This window comes from Canis aureus, chromosome 17 (assembly GCF_053574225.1).
Source record: "Canis aureus isolate CA01 chromosome 17, VMU_Caureus_v.1.0, whole genome shotgun sequence".
Lineage (NCBI taxonomy): Eukaryota > Metazoa > Chordata > Mammalia > Carnivora > Canidae > Canis > Canis aureus.
Genome location: NC_135627.1, coordinates 27666694 through 27683294, shown reverse-complemented (window position 1 = coordinate 27683294; position 16601 = coordinate 27666694). Strand labels below are relative to the sequence as shown.

Genomic DNA, 16601 nt, shown 5'->3' with positions numbered 1-16601 from the left:
TTACAAATTTTTAATAGATAATGTAATTCAGATTGAAAGCAGTCCAGTGACTTATTCAAGCAAATACATCTAACATCATGTTTTTCTTATATTCTGAGAAAATATTTTAAGTTTTCTCAGTTTTTAAGAGTAAAATTGAGAGTAAGTTATAGTAAATTTAGACACATTAGTATAAAAAGAAAAATTATTCAAAGGTGATGAGGATATGGTTATGGATTTTAACAAAGCCTAAGATATGTACATATATATAGTTATATAGTCATATAATGAAATATATATATATTTTATAAATATAAATATATTTTATATATATATATATTTCCTCTAAGCTCTCTAAGTGAAGTCCTAAGTCTCAAAAGTTGCACCATAACATTTATTTAAGCTCAGCATTGTTTTAAAATGTTATCAAAAGTGGCAGAGAGGTTATTTATTCTCTTTTCTTATTTTTCATTCCATGTTTGGTTGACTGGAGCTTCTCCCAAGAGAACTTAAGTGCAGAGCCAGCAGTACTACATTCTAAAATACTGTCAGTGAGATGGAAATCTAACAACTCTATGGGAGAACTCTTCAGCTTTTCTTTTCCTTCATTTTGCATGTTGGGGAGATGATACAACAGGTAAGTAGGGAGGTGGAGTCATAAACGTTATATAAGAAAATTCAGAAGTTATTTTCAGTCCCAGTTCTGCCATGAAAAAAACTATGTAAACAGGAATAAATTATTTTATCTCTCATGTTTTCATCTGCAAAATAAAATCATTAGGCCAGGGATAGATTTTAAGATCCCTATTTCTTTTAATTTTGCCTTTATAAAAAGCTGCAGAAGGGTTTTGACATGTATTTAAAAGTAATGGGGTGTCTTTTAAAATATAACTTTAAAAAATAAAATAAAATAAAATAAAATATAACTTTTGTGGCACTGAAAGAAAATGTTAGAAAGAGGAAGAAAAAATATATTAACAAGTCAACTGCAAAACATTTTGATTGTAAGCAATTTCCAAGGATGTGCAAAAAAGAAAATACTAAAAAGCACTTAGAGGTCTTTTATTATATTGAACTTTGAAGAAAAATTATTTTATACTAGCACTTAAAAAGCTGGGAAAAGTAGATAAAGAGAAAGAAGATAGAATAAGAAAATAATTTTTTGTACAGTTAAACTGTTTTATCAAAATCTAGTTAAAATTTGAAGAAAATATTTTAATGATTAGAAAGAAAATAAGAAGAGGATAAAAAGAAGTGATGCTTCAAGAGAGATTTTGGTGAACAGTGTCTTCATCTAGGGTCATAGGGAAAAAAATAAGTGAAATATGTCTGCAAGACTAATTTTTAGCAAATGTACAAATAATTGACACAGCACTAAAAGGTATATTTAACTCTATTATTATGGTGATGTTGCATATATATAAACACGGGACTTGAGTTATCTGATAGTTATAAAATATGTTTTAGTAGTGAAAAAAATGATTTGACCAATCATTTAGACTTCAAAGTGTCTGCACGGACCTAGAAAACAGAATTTGAACCTGCTTAGGAAAATGAGGATGAGTGTTTAGGACAGAAGAGAGGAAGAAACAAGTCAAGAAGCGACTTAAGGAATCCTATCAGAAATGTCTTTATACATGTCTGCTTCCTCTCCTGAGAAGGTAACCCCTGAGCTTTGGTAACTTTTATCCTGAGCATTGTTTTTCATTGCACTTGGAACCATTTTGGCACACAGTATGTCAACATAATGAACTAAGGATCTGTGATAGCAGAAATTAAGCCAGTTGGTGGAGAAACAAAATATAACAAGACAATAAATAAATATGGTAAAAATTAGGTGTGAGAACAGAAGTGAGGTATTCAAGAGCCAGAACTTTAATAAGAATGTCGTGTGTGTTTGTTTTTAAAATCCAAGATGTGTCACCTGCTCTATGATCAAAAACCACTTTTTTCATTTTTCTAAGAGTTTCCAAATTTGTAAATGGACACAACGTCTGTCTTTAGTGTTGGTAGGAGGTTGAAATGAATAATATAAATACTGCTATAGAGTAAAATCTAATAAAGTATCGTTATTTTTATTAACTGTAATTTCTACTATAAATTTCACTAGGAATACAAAAAATACTGAAGGGCTTCCCCCCAAAATTAAGTATATTAAAAATAATAGAAAAATATATTGTGTCATGAAAAAATTTCTTTGGGATTTCAAAGACCTGTCAGTATCCATTCTGAAAAGTATGATATTTTAGAAATTGTATTATTTCAATATTACAACAGGGCTACTATATCTATAGTGTCTAGCACAAAATAGGTATTCAACAAATATTCTGTTGAATATGGGAAGCTCCTTCGTTACCATTTTAAAACTCAGAATATCATAACCCTATATGTTGGAAAGGAGTTTTCCATTCTTTTCCTTTTTCTTAACTAGTTAAACTTCATATCTTCTTTGAGAAGCAGGTTGTTGGATGAGTTGTTGGTGAGAAGAAAATCTACTAGAAAAATACAATATTCTTTCTTTTGGTCCATCACTGCAAGTTTCTACAAGGTGCATTTTCCTTTATGATTATGATAATCCCTCTCTTAGGAATCTAAAGATGGTTCAAGCTTGCGTGTGCATTTGTGCATTTGCGTGTGAGTGTTGTAAGGAAGCAAGTTCAAAAAGATTATGTAATTTGGAAGAAGAATAGATGCTTTGATTTGTTTTTCTCTTTTCTAAGAACCAGGGTGTTGCCTTTTCTAATACCAGGTTGAGAAATCTTCCTGCAGCTGTATGGGATGTACATCATATAATCACAGAGCACATAATGACAATGTGAAAATGTGCTTCCAGCAAGAACATCAGGGATGGAACACAAGAGCTGTTTAACAACAGGTAGAAATTGGTTCTTTGGGGCATTCATTACACTGAAATGTCTAAAAAGTGATTTATTTGCTCTATATCATACAATGTATTCTTTTGTTTTTTTAATCTGCACTATCTTAAACTTTTGAAAGCATCTAATTTAATGGCTCTTAACATATCTGATGCTTCCATATGCTTGAGGGATGAATATGTTTTTTAAAAAGAATGCCATCTAGAATATCTCCTAGTATCAGTGAGGGATATGTACATTATGTATGAATGTGCACTTAATGCATTTAGTGCACAATGGAAACTCTATTCCAGATGAATTCGATTCTTATTACCAGGGAATCATGACTTCTCACTCACTACTAAAATCACAACTGTGGCTTGTGGTAGTTGTTCATTCAATATCTAGTCACATTTCCCTTTCTTCAATATATGAACTCCTGCTAAATTACTACATTTTCTAGTTTCTCTTATAAATACAGGTGACTCCTAACTCTGGGAAACGATCAAGGGGTAGTAGAAGGGGTGGTGGGCAGGGGGATAGAGTTACTGGGTGACAGCCACTGAGGGGGGCACTTGATGGGATGAGCACTGGGTGTTATACTATATGTTGGCAAATCAAACTCCAATAAAAGCTATACATATAAAAAAGAAAAAAAAATAAATACAGGTGGCCAAATAATATATTTTTAGTTAATGGGGTTTATCAAAGTCTGGTGGGTATTTTTTTAAGTGCTTTTTTTGAATTTGGTTCTACAATTCTTCTCTTGACTGGAATTCAATAAAAGTTTGGAACAGAAGTGAATATCTTACAACCATGAGGGCCAATGTTACATGATAAGGAATAACTTTTGTGAGGCAAGGAGTCTAGGTTGTTGAGATTTTCTCAAGCTGCCAAATCTGGTTTGGCATGCCCTAACTGGAGACTTCCTGTTATTTGAAGTAAAAAAAAAAAAAACTGGTATCTGACTACCATGGAGGGTTTTCTACATCATGCAGATGAAGCATGTCTCTTACGTAACTGAAAAACTGTGTGTTTATAGATGTGGAGACTTAGTCCCATAGTATTTCATCATTTGTATCAAATTATCTATATATTAATGACTTCTATATTTATATTTCCATCTTGAATCTTTTAACTGAATTTCTGGCTGTCATATCCAACTGCCTACTTGGCATGATCGTGTGATTGTCTATGAGCATTACAAAATTAGCAAGCCCAACATGAAACCACATAATTCCACTTATATGCACTAGCAGAAGTTCATCCACTACAGTTCCCCCTCTAAAATATATTCTGAAAAAATAAAACAAAATAAAATATATTCTGATATAACCATTTTCATGACTTCCATTGCCATCATCATGATTCAAACCACTATATCTCTTTCTATGAATTATTTAACAATCCCCTAAATTGTATTCTTATTTCCAGCCTATCCTTCCAATGTGTGAAACAATAGGGATAGTACTACAGAATAAATCAGTAATGTCATTTCTCTGCTCAGAATAATCTTATTCAAAGTAAAAATCAAATTATTTGCAATTACTCATAAGGCTGTTAAGATATTGCCCTCATTATCTCTGTCACATTATTTTCTCACATTATTCTCTACCTCTCTCACTCCATTCCAGAGAAATTTATTGGTGAGTGCCTCTAGAAGGATTTAAAAGGTGTGTTATTTCTATCCTTTTGAGTTTTCAAAGATGTCCTCTTTGAATTATTCAAATTATTATTATTTTACTTTTTAAATCAAAGCTATAATTTAGTAGGCTAAAAATTTAACTAAGTGCTATAATATATAAACCCATATGATAATAACCAACCAGATTTTCATCAATCCCAGCTCTACTACAAGTCTTGAGACATTTTTAACACATTCACAGAAATTACCCCTTTGTCTTTGCCCTTAGGGACTTCTCTGGATCTGCTTTAAGTTATTCACCACTGCTTATGATCAGTAGCTACCTTATCTTGTGGTCTTCTGATCCCTAATATTCTTTATAACTTTCTATGGTGGCAGAGCTTAAGGTTCCAGTAAATAGTATATTAATTATTTTATCACTGCACTTTATGCTGTCACTTTCCATTCTAGAAAATGAATAAAACATGTTTCCTTTCACCATTTATTGAAGAGGTAATTTCAAATATTGTATATTCCCTGAGGATCTGTGGCTAATATTCCATTCTCTCACACTCATTTCTGATTCATTTAGAGTTCATTGGTTGTAAGTTTAAGCCGACTTTGACTAACTTCTTGGGAAAAGCAAAAATAAAAACAAAAAAGATGATCAGAGTTCTAAAAAATTCAATCAAAGACCACAAGAGCAAGTGTAGAAATCAGCAAGAAACAGGACTAAGCAAAGAGCATTTTGGAGTATTCAGCATGGTTTCCTAGTAGGAAAGTCTTGATAAGCCTCCATCACGAAGGAAAGAATGCAAGAGATTAGCAAAAATAAAGAAAGGGAAAGAAAGAGAGGGAAAGAAGGAGGAAGGAAGGTGGGGGGGAGGGAGGAGAGGTGAAAGGAAGGAAAAAGAAAGCAAGAAAGCAAGAAATCTAAATATTACTTAGTGGGCCAGTTGCTCAAAATTCAAAGCCCAAAAGAGTATTCTGATGGCTGAACTAGTTACGGATCAACATCCGGCTCTGTCTCTAGTGCAAGAACACTGGCCCTTTGGCATCCATAATAGAGGGATTTATCATCCTACCTAAATGGAGGAGAGAATTACCAAAGGATATATTGCTGCTTATAGGGGATGAAGTAAAATATGGGTAATCAAAAGATATCAAAGAGCTACCACTGAGATCCTATTCAACATTGGTGCCATAAGCAGCACATGGCTATTATTAAAATTATTATTTTAATCTTGCTGTTTAGGAGTTTCCTCATCAATGTTATATTTACTTCTTAACACTTGAATTTTACCTATGGGAGAATAAACAAATACCAATTTTTATAGAGATGAAAAGAAGACATAGTAAAAAAAAATGTGGTTTAAAAGATCTGCAAGAATTTAAGAAAACACTTTCATAGCAAACTATACAAAACAAGCAAAAGTGCCATCTTGAGATGTGTCCGTATATTATAGTCTGTTATTATTTCCAATTAGGGAAAGTAGTTAATGTAAAACAAGTAGCTGGTAAAACTGTTACCATATATTACCTAATGCAACTATTGCTATATATTTTTAGGTTTATATATTTCATTCTGTCATAATTACTTTCACTTTTTCTGTTTGTTTTATTTTTTTTCCCGGATCCATGTAATCTACTTAATCCACAAAAAGTTAAAATAAATACATGGCCCTGCTTATTCTATCTGCTTTGAAAAGTCAATAAAAAAAACTCATAGCAAATTGGTAACATTAATTTTAAAGAAGTGATTGGACTTATCTAGATAAAAGTAGTAAACTAGTACAAAGAAAAGAGGCATTAAGAGATTTAAATGCTAACAGGACCCATAATCATACTTAATTTTGGATGTCTTTACTCCTGAGCACTTTGTGGAGAGATTTTGAAGGACAAAGTGTTGATCCCTATAGTCAGACTCATTGAACTTTTCCTTAAGAAAACCCTCTGACAAAAACAAACAAACAAACAAACAAGAAACAACCTCTGACCTTACTAAAGACATACAGCAGGAGTAAGGAATGACGTTACGTGAGCAAGCAAAATATATCTTCTGTTGTCAATGTTTACATAAAGGGACAAGTAGAAAACACTATCCTTTCCAGAAAGTATTTGATAAAATTATAATATCTTAAACTATTATAATGGTCCTTTCTGTCCTTTTGTGGATCCTCAGTCTTTTGAAGCTCACAGATGTTCTCTTATTTTTACCACTATAAAGATGTTGTTTATTTTATGTGCTAATTGAATAAGAAAAATAGGATTCCAAAATAAAGTAAAACCAATGATTATTGTTTCATAGATATAATCATGGAATATTTAACTTATCTATATTTACGATATAAAAAACTGACACAAGTTTATTCACTCACCTAACACATTTTAATAGATATACTCTGCAGTTTTTTAAAGAGGCTAAAGACATAAAAATATTTGAAAAGATGGGAAATTTGATTCTGATCACTACAGTGCTGTTTAGTAAGTTCAAATAAGGGAGAACCTCAGTTAATAAGTCTACAGTCTATCAGAAGTTATCTGTTTAAGGTGAGCAAAGGAAAAATAACCGTCATTTTAAAAGGGGAAGTCAGGTGGAGGTAAAATTAGACAGTGTCATGGAAATGATAGAGGTTTAGTTGTATGCAAATCGTTTAAACTTCTTAGTTTCACTTTCCTTATGAACAAAGTGGAGCAATTTGACTCACGGTGTTTTCGTGTGGATATAAGATAATATACTTAAATATCTGTGGTCAATGTAGGAGTTCTCTATACTTCCTTCTAATGTGTATTGTTTTGCAAGCAAAGTTAAGATTTTTTTAAAAACTAATTTATGATAGACATAGAGAGAGAGGACACGAGGCAGAGACACAGGCAGAGGGATAAGCAGGCTCCATGCCAGAAGCGCGACACAGGACTCAATCCCGGGACCCCAGGATCACACCTTGGACCAAAGGCAGGAGCTAAACCACTGAGCCACCCAGGGATCCCCTGCAAGCAAAGATAAAACAGCACCTCTCAGTCACCCTTTGAATTCTGGATATGATGCATATTTGGCTACCTTATGCACTTGCTCAAAATCTGATGGAAGTAAAGCAGAGGTCATCTTTCCACTGCTGGGGAAATTTTGGCTATTTGCTCTTCTGGATATACCTGATTTTACTGTGGCAATATTGGGAGACATTTATGCTGCATAAAGTCACTGGCTTTCTGTATGACAAGACTTAAACTGCAGCTAGTGACAGGGATGCAGAGGTGTGGCATGGTCTGGAGCTGATGATCACCATGACTTCCAGTTATATGGTGTTCTGGATTGTGGCAATGCCCTTGTGATTCTGCAGCTGGTAGCTGAAGGAATAGGTTCCCAAGTCCCTGTCCAGTTCTCAAATGTAGAAGACAGTAGCTTTCTTTGTGGCTTGGTAGTCATTCATGAATACCCAACCTAGACTTTCTTATACCCTCAAATAAATTCCCTTTAAATGGCTTGAGGGGATAAATGTGTTCTGAAAAGGAACTTGGATCAACATAATGCTGAGCAGATACTGATACACAGTTGATAATTAATGGTAACATTATAGCTGCAAAAAAGTACCCATCTATACAAAAGAAGTTGCATTTAAAATTTTAAGTGCAATAAAATTCTTCAGTAAATTCTGAAAGAACTTATCATGCTTAAAAAATCTCCAACTATTCTGTTTTGTTTTATCAAATAAAACATTATATACTAAAATATAATTGAACAGTGGATGCAGGCTAAGTTAATTTTTCTCTGAATATAAAATTGGGTTCTAATCATTATACATTTGAACGTAGGTGTTCTTTTTAGCAAATACAAATAAGGAAGTTATCAATACACTATGTGTATAGTCTGTTGAAAGTTCTCTGAAAAATGGTTTGATGGGTTGCATAGCTGATATAAATAAACATTTAAGTAACATGCCCTCAAATGTATATAGAGTGAGAGGAGTTGTATCAAATCCAAATGCACTGTAGAAATATAACTTTAATAAAGAAATTAAATCTGAGCAATTTATACATTGAAACCAATTACGTCCTTTTTCTCTAAAGAAGTTTACATTAACTATGGCTACATGTGTGTAGTCTACATTTGATTGCTCCCAAGTTATTTGAAAGTCTCAAAACAACATTGAATGTACTTTAAAACACGTGTTGCTGTTAATGTCCTTTGGGAAAACAGCTATAGTAAGTCACCTTGTGGTCATCAGGAACCAGGTCAGCTTAAATAGCAATAACCGGCATATGTATAATAAAGACAGGAAAACTGAAAGTTTTTGGCTTCTGCCTCCAGCAAAGTAACAGGAAATGAACAGTTCAGGACATATGGGCAGACTAAATATTCCACTCTAATCTTTGCCTAAATCAAGAATTATTGCACAGGATACACTTCACGCTGTTCATTTAAAGCAGCTATAATCACCAATATTGCAATGTGTTGTTTCTATAAGTAATGCTTTTGTATCAGGTTAGAAAGACAAATGGCTTCCATTGTTTTATATATTTTCAGACTGCTACTCAAATTTTATGTATTCCAAGATTCCTTAAAATAAGGCAGATATATGGTATTTGGTTTAAGTTTATATGATGAAAATATAATTTAAAATCAAGTAAGTTTCTATAAAAGCCAGCATACTGAATCATTGAAGGAAAATTTAAAATTGGATAGGATCTTGCAGCTTGTCATGCTCCTCTCCCTTCCCCTGAAAAATTAAACAATTTCAAAATAAGGAATTAGGAGATCTAAGGTCAAGTGTATTGTGTGTTAATAAGCGATTTTCTTAAGTAGGCCACAATTATGGGCATTTATCTAGAAACATATATTTTCTTTACCTCACCATCTCACCTAGGAAGTACTTTTGCATAGAAAAAACTCTTACAACAATGCACAGGTACTTTTTTTTTTTTACCTTAACTTCTATAGTCATAACTTTTGAAGTCAAAGCTAAGCAATGAGAGAGAGAATTCTACATATTTGAAGCCTGAATGGATTTCCTCACTGTCCAAATCAAGGGCTAGTACTGATCTTCCCTTAATCCCCACTTGGACAAGAACTAAGGTGACAAGAACTCTATCTTTTTTTGGATCTTCTGTCCTGTACCAGAGTAAGAATAATCATGGAAAAGACATGAATAGTCTATGTGAAGTAGTTAAAAAGGGCTCAAGAGAAAGTTCGAGAAAAGACAACTTCCCTTTTTGCTAGACAATTTAGGTACAACATGAGAGGCTCTCAGTGGATGATAAGAAAGCAACTAATGGGGTTCTGAGTTCATCAACACAGGTTGGGAAAAGATGGTCTGCAGACTCTAGTATGCTTCTCTTGACTTCCTCATTCTAGATGGGAAGATAAGGTGCTCAGCCATTATTAATACTCCACTACCCTCTTCAGGACTCACCAGGGACAGCCCTTTACTTTGATGACCTCTAGATACATTCTAGGACAGAATTTCTCTTCCTTTCTGGGTGACCTTTACTTCTTCTCCCCACTGAACAGATAGAAATGTTTTTCTCCCCAAATTCTCTCTTTAATCAATTATCAAACTCTATCCCCAGCTTTACTCCAGCATTTCCCTTTAGAATCCTTCAATTCTAAAAAGCATATCAGTGGGGGCATCAAGTCAGTTGGGCTTCTTCTGCCTTTGGCTTGGGCCATGATTCCAGAGTCCTGGGATTGAGCCCCCACGTAGGGCTTCCTGCTCTGCTGAGCAGGGAGCCTGCTTATCTCTCTTCCTCTCCCTCTGCTGCTCCCCCTGCTTGTGCTCTTTCTTGCTCTTTTTCTCTAAAATAAATAAATAAAATCTTTAAGAAAAAAAGTGTATCTGTGAACTATAAAGGCATTTGTTTGTTTGTGGGGAATTTTTTTCATGCCTATGCTAATAACACTGATTTTTCTGCAGATAGTGTTGATGATGCTAAGTGATTATGAGATGCTGAATGACTATGAATGCAGAGAAAAACCCACAAAAAACAAAGCATAGTGATTAATATTTTAAGACACATTTCTCTGCCTATATAAGCAGAAAATTTCTTTTTGTCAGCCTAAAGCCACTGAGGATTATAAAATTCCCACTTCAGCCACAGAAGGCATTAAATTTTATTTATAGACATTCTACAGCAGAGAATTTGGTACAAGTCATCAGCAGGATGTTCATCTTGAAGAAGATGGCATCTTCATGTTTTCACAGATTTATGAACCAGCTCATAGAAATAGCCTGAGGCCTTGGAATGTTTTTAGGAAATTGTGCCTTTAATCACTATGTTGAGAGTGATTCCTGACAAAGAGATTAAAACTTTTTTGTGACTGTTGTACCAAAATAGATAGAAGCAGTGTAAAGCATGACAAGAGTTAGTGTGAGTAATGGAAAGGTCAGAAGACAATGCAGAAGTGATTAGTTTCTGTGAAAGACATAGATGAGTACCAAGACATGCACATAACCACTGCTACTTGAACAATTCACCAATATCCTTGTGAGGGAAATATCAAGATCATGCTATATGTGCCCACTTTTCTTTCTTTCCACTTGTCAGTTATTAGAGGCTCTCTCAAGCACCAATCCATTAAACCTTATAACAGTATTCTGCATGTGTAAAATCTCCCACACATTTGAGATTAGTGAACTAGAGCAAGGGTACTCAAGATCACATAGCAAATGTAAAAACCAAAATCCTCAATATATTTTCCAGACTCCAAGTTCAGTGATATTGGCAGAACCTCACAGCTGCCTCTGGAGCTGCTAGTAACATGAGAACCTGTGCTGCATGATGCATGTCCCTGAGGTGAGGTTTGCTTCAAGTAATAATACTAGACTTGTACTGGCCACTTACCATAAACTCTTGCCTGCACTTTGCATGCATTATTTTTATTTAATTATTTGAATAATCTAAAGAGACAGTCACTGTTATCTGCTGAAGGAAATTGAAGCTAAGAATAGTTCAGTAACTTCCTAAGGTCATATACTTATGCCTAGGATAGTGTAAGACATAGACAGTCTGACTCCAGTACACTCACTGTTAAACATTAAGTTATAAACTGAAAGATAATCTCAAAAATGCCCACTGTCTTCCCTTTTGGTTTTTCAGGAAGTATTTGTATTACTATGTGCATTGTAATATGTGTTCTATAGACAACTTTTTCTTTTTTTACCAAACTCTTGAGTGAAATAATTGTCAATTTCTTTTTTTTAAGATTATTTATTTATTTATTCATGAGGGACACGGGGGGGGGGGCGAGGGGGAGGACAGAGACACAAGCAGAAGAAGAAGCAGGTTCCATACAGGATGCCCATTGTGGGACTCGATCCCAGGTCTCCAGGATCACGTCCTGGGCCGAAGGCAGGCGCTAAACCGCTGAGCCACCCAGGCTGCCCAATAATTGTCAATTTCATTAGGAGAAGATTGGATTGAAGAATATATATTGGACTGATTTCACCTATAGTCTGTAAATGTATGGAGTAATTATACAAAATGCAGATAATGTATTTTAGATTTTGTAGCTTTGCTTATATGTTATTCTATTTCCATATTTCCTTAATATTATAAGATATAATGATTGATTATTGAAATGTAAACATATTCTGCGGCAGATCGGAAATCCTGGGAAGCATACTCTGAGTGAGAGATTATCCTGCAGGAAGTGTGTGAGGGAATACCCTTGGTATCAACACCTGTGGAGACAGAGTTCATGAGGGAAAATTTGTCTCTGATGCAGCCACAACAAAGATCACAGTTTACCTCAAGAGAGACACTGAAGCCATTTGGTTCTTCAGATGTGGCAGGGAGAAGGACTTTTATATTCCTACACCAAGAAGTCATAAGATACAGGCTGCCCCCAAGAAGGAGGCATGGTGGTGTACAAGGCAGCAATCTGCAGGGAAGAAAGCTTCCAAGAAGACTGAGGGCTGAAGGCCAGCAGTATTCACAAAGCTGGAGCAGTAAGGCTAGGTTTCTCATTCTTTGAAATGGGAATTACAATTAGGTAAAGGGTCAAATATGGAAAAAAATAATAAATGTGATGAGAAATGCCTTCCTTAAAAAGAAAGAAGAAAGAAAAGAGAGGGAGAGAAATGCCTTCCATAAAAAAGAATGTTAACTAACGAATTTAGAAAGGATAATATAATGAGAAAATCACCATGTGGCAACCATCATATTAATAACTGATTTAAATAAAAATCATCAAGAGACTCTAAAACTAGGGAATATGGTTTTGATAAGGATTAGATTTTTGTGTTGCCTCAAATTAGATCGTTCAAAATACTTAAAAATTACAAAGGTGAAAAGAGTTCATTCATATTGGGTAAGATTAGAATCATTATTCAAGTGATCAGAGATAAAAAAAAAACCTTTGATGGGCAATTTGATATTATGTACTACCTCACAGGAGTAAGAATATGGCATCACTTCTGTAATATATCTACCAGAAAAAGCATAATCAGAAATTATACTTGAGGAAACATCAGACTAATCTAAATTGAGAGAAATTCTACGAAGTAATTGGCCTCTAGTGTTCAAGAGTGTTAAATTTATGAAGATCAAGGAAGGTCAGAACCACACCAAATGAGGGATACTGAAGAGAAACGAAAGCTAAGGGCAATAATTGAGAATTGGATCCTTTTGCTATAAAATACACAATTGACAGTTGGTAAAATGTCCACGAGGCCTCCTGGTGAAGCATATATGAGAATTCTTTGTACTACTCTTGCACCTTATCATTAAGTTTGAAATATGTCAAAATGTAAAAGCTAAATAAAAGAAAAACAGAGTTAGTCTTTTGAGTTCCTAGGGTAAAATAAATGACAATTACAAATCAAAGCAAAAATACTTTTGGCTTGCAAAGTTCTTTGAAAATTTGTTGATTATTTGCAGTTTACCACATTAATGGAGTCAAGTCATCTTTATGCCTGATTTTAAAAGGAAATAATTTATAATTCATAAGAAGCAGATAAGCAATCACTTTCAATTCCACTTTCAGATTCATTCTGCTCTCTTTCCCAATCCCAAGGCATCTAAGGATATGAAATGTATATGGAGAAAGGTTTTGTTGCTAACTTGTTCGTGAGCACTATTTCCTTTGATATTTTATGACCTACTACATTGTTAATATAATCAGTACAGAGCTTTCAGTATTTGACGTTATTTAAAAATTTATAGAAGTTGAAATAGCTTTCTATTAGAATAATGCAGGAAATAGGAAGCATTATAAAGCCAATGGTTGAGGCAACAGAGAAGGAATAAGAAACCAAACAAGAAAGCCACTATATATGTATATGAACATATTAAATATGTATATATTCATTCATAACCATTCAACCTATGGGGGAAAATATCATTCTTAACAGAAAATGAGAGAAGTTAGAAAATAATTTTTTTTTGCTAAGTGTAATTTTATTAGTATCCTTTTTTTTAAATTTTTTTTAATTAAGTTTTTAATTTTATTTTTTTTATGATAGTCACAGAGAGAGAGAGAGAGAGAGGAGAGAGAGGCAGAGACACAGGCAGAGGGAGAAGCAGGCTCCATGCACCGGGAGCCTGATGTGGGATTCGATCCCGGGTCTCCAGGATCGTGCCCTGGGCCAAAGGCAGGCGCTAAACCGCTGCGCCACCCAGGGATCCCGTAATTTTATTAGTATCCTAACCTACATATTGCTTCTATTAGGCCTTCATAACACTAGGCTTTTGTAAAAACAAACATATTCTTCAACTGTTAGTATAATTGGTTAGAATAAAAAAGAATTTATTCATAACCTTGACTTTTATCACCCTTTGATGAGATTCCTCATAAGGGTCTGATTGAGCATACTGCATGCTTTATCACATTTAATCCTCAAGCATTGTAGAGAATATACATATTATTGCCTCTGTTTTACTGAGGACTAGAGATAGTAGTAGTTATGTAGTCTGACCAAGGCCACACAGTAGTGAAGCCAATAATTGCACATGGGCAGAATTATTTCTGAACAGTTTCCTTAAACCTCATAATGAAATATATGCCTCTGTTAATTTGAAATTTTAAAAAATTATTTTACATTTTTTTCCCATTTTTGCATGAATCTTTGTGAGTCTTGGTCACTTTTGTTTTCATAGGCTTAATGTTCTATGTGTCATTGAACATTCTAAATATACATTATAATCCTAGTACAAATATTAATTTCAAGAAATAAAAGGTGATGCAATTTGAACAAGATATAAATTTATTGAGAGCATAGTAAATATGGGAGTCTTACTTATTCAGGTATATAAATATTTTAATATATTATATATAGTATTATGTAATGTTATTTATAATGTACAATATCAATACGTTATATATACATTATATGTTGTTTTATTATATATGACAACATATACATATATACTATACAGATAGGTAGATGTTTAAATATATGGAATTAAGTATGTTTACATTTTACACGTGTGCTTTTTAAGCTACCTACAACAACAACAACAACAGCTTTCCTACACAAATTTAGACACTGGAAGTATGGAGAGAGGCAAAAAACATGGAGAAAGCACAAACTAGATCATTACTTTGTGACTTACCAAGTTTTGGCAGTAGAATTTTTTCCCTTTCTAATGAATAATATAATTCCATATTTCTAGAGGGAATTTAAAAGTTAATGATGGAGAATTGGTTTGTTCTTTTCCTAAATAAACACAGAACCTCTTAGCCCTCCTTCAGATTCATAACCACTGTCCTATATGTGGTGTTCTACAGTTCAATAGATATTGGCTAGAAAGAATGCAATCACATACAATTTCTCATTTAGATTCCGATCTATTGAAATAAGGTAGAGGTAGGGGGGCAGGTAAATTCTAATCATAATATCATCAGGCTTAAGCCCTATTTCAAATTTGAAAATAGAAGGAGCTATACAAAAATCCAATCATCTTTTTAGAGTTAGGTCCATTGATTCTTGAGCGACTATTAGAGCTAAGCTTCATAAAAGTGAGTGGAGATTGAACAAAAGCAGAGAAAATAATTTATTTTCATATATATCATCTTCACTGAACTGAATTCTCATTTCTCCATATTGTCCATAAACAGTGTTCATTTAATGTTTGAGTGTCCAGGATGAATTTTGCCAGACACTGTGGAATCCTCCCACTTAGACATCCACCTAAGCAGCTGACGTCACCTTTTGCGGGCTGTGGAAGATGAACTGCGTTTGTGAAAGAGCTGGTCTTCAGGACTGAAGATACTCAGGAATCAATTGTGAATGGACTTGGGCAGCTTTGTTTGTTCAACTTATAAACAGTTTGAAAAGTTATGAGTCTTGCCCGGAACACTTTGCCTTAGAGACAGCTGTGTAAAATTTGTAAAAACAAGCTTAGTTTTCACATTGTCCTTCACAGTTGCAGTATGACAAATATTTTCCTTTTGATAGTTAAAAATATTTGTTTGGCTGTGTCATACAGATATGTCACGAGATATCTCTGTTTGCCTTCAATGATCAAAAAGTCATTCATACTATATAGAATGTTTTCCTAATTAGTCTAAATTGTATTGAAGAACAAAACCCATTATGTTCATTTGTGAGTGTCTTTATTTTTTTAGGATCGACCTTCTAGAATGGTTTTAGATTTACAGAAAAATTGAGAAGATAGTATAGAAAATCCCCAGTTAGCCAATGCCCAGTTTTCCATATTAACAAGGCACATTGGTATGGTAAACTTGCCACACTAATAAACCAGTGTTGATTCATTATTACTAATTAAAGTCCACAGTAATAGTAATCCACAGTAATCCACAGTAATTCAGATTTCTTGAGTTTTTATCTAATATCTATTTATGTTCCAGGACCCTTCCAAGACATAGCATTCCATTCAGTTTTCATGTATTCTTAGATTTCTTTTGGTTGTGACAGTTTGTCAGACTTCTCTTGTTTTTAATGACCATGAGAATTTTGAGTACTGGTCAAGTATTTTGTAAAATGTCCCTCAAGTAGGACTGTCTCATCTCTCTCTCTCATTATTAGACTGGGTGTATGGATTTCAGGAATGAAAAAAATCATAGACGTAATTACCACACATTCTAGCAAGGGTACACAGTATCAGTAAAATTAATCAAATGTTAATTTGATCACCTGGCTGAGGTAGTGTTTGTCAAGTTCCTCCCCACAAGAAGATTCCTT

At 33.9% G+C, this 16601-nt stretch overlaps 1 long non-coding RNA gene across 1 annotated transcript; it reads left to right on the top strand.

The window, feature by feature from the left end:
- The first annotated feature begins 297 nt into the window (after positions 1–297).
- On the top strand, positions 298–16024 carry LOC144287483 (uncharacterized). Its single transcript, XR_013355269.1, has 4 exons — positions 298–616; positions 2729–2854; positions 11158–11250; positions 15515–16024. It is a non-coding gene; the product is annotated as an uncharacterized LOC144287483 (long non-coding RNA).
- The last annotated feature ends 577 nt before the right edge of the window (positions 16025–16601 follow it).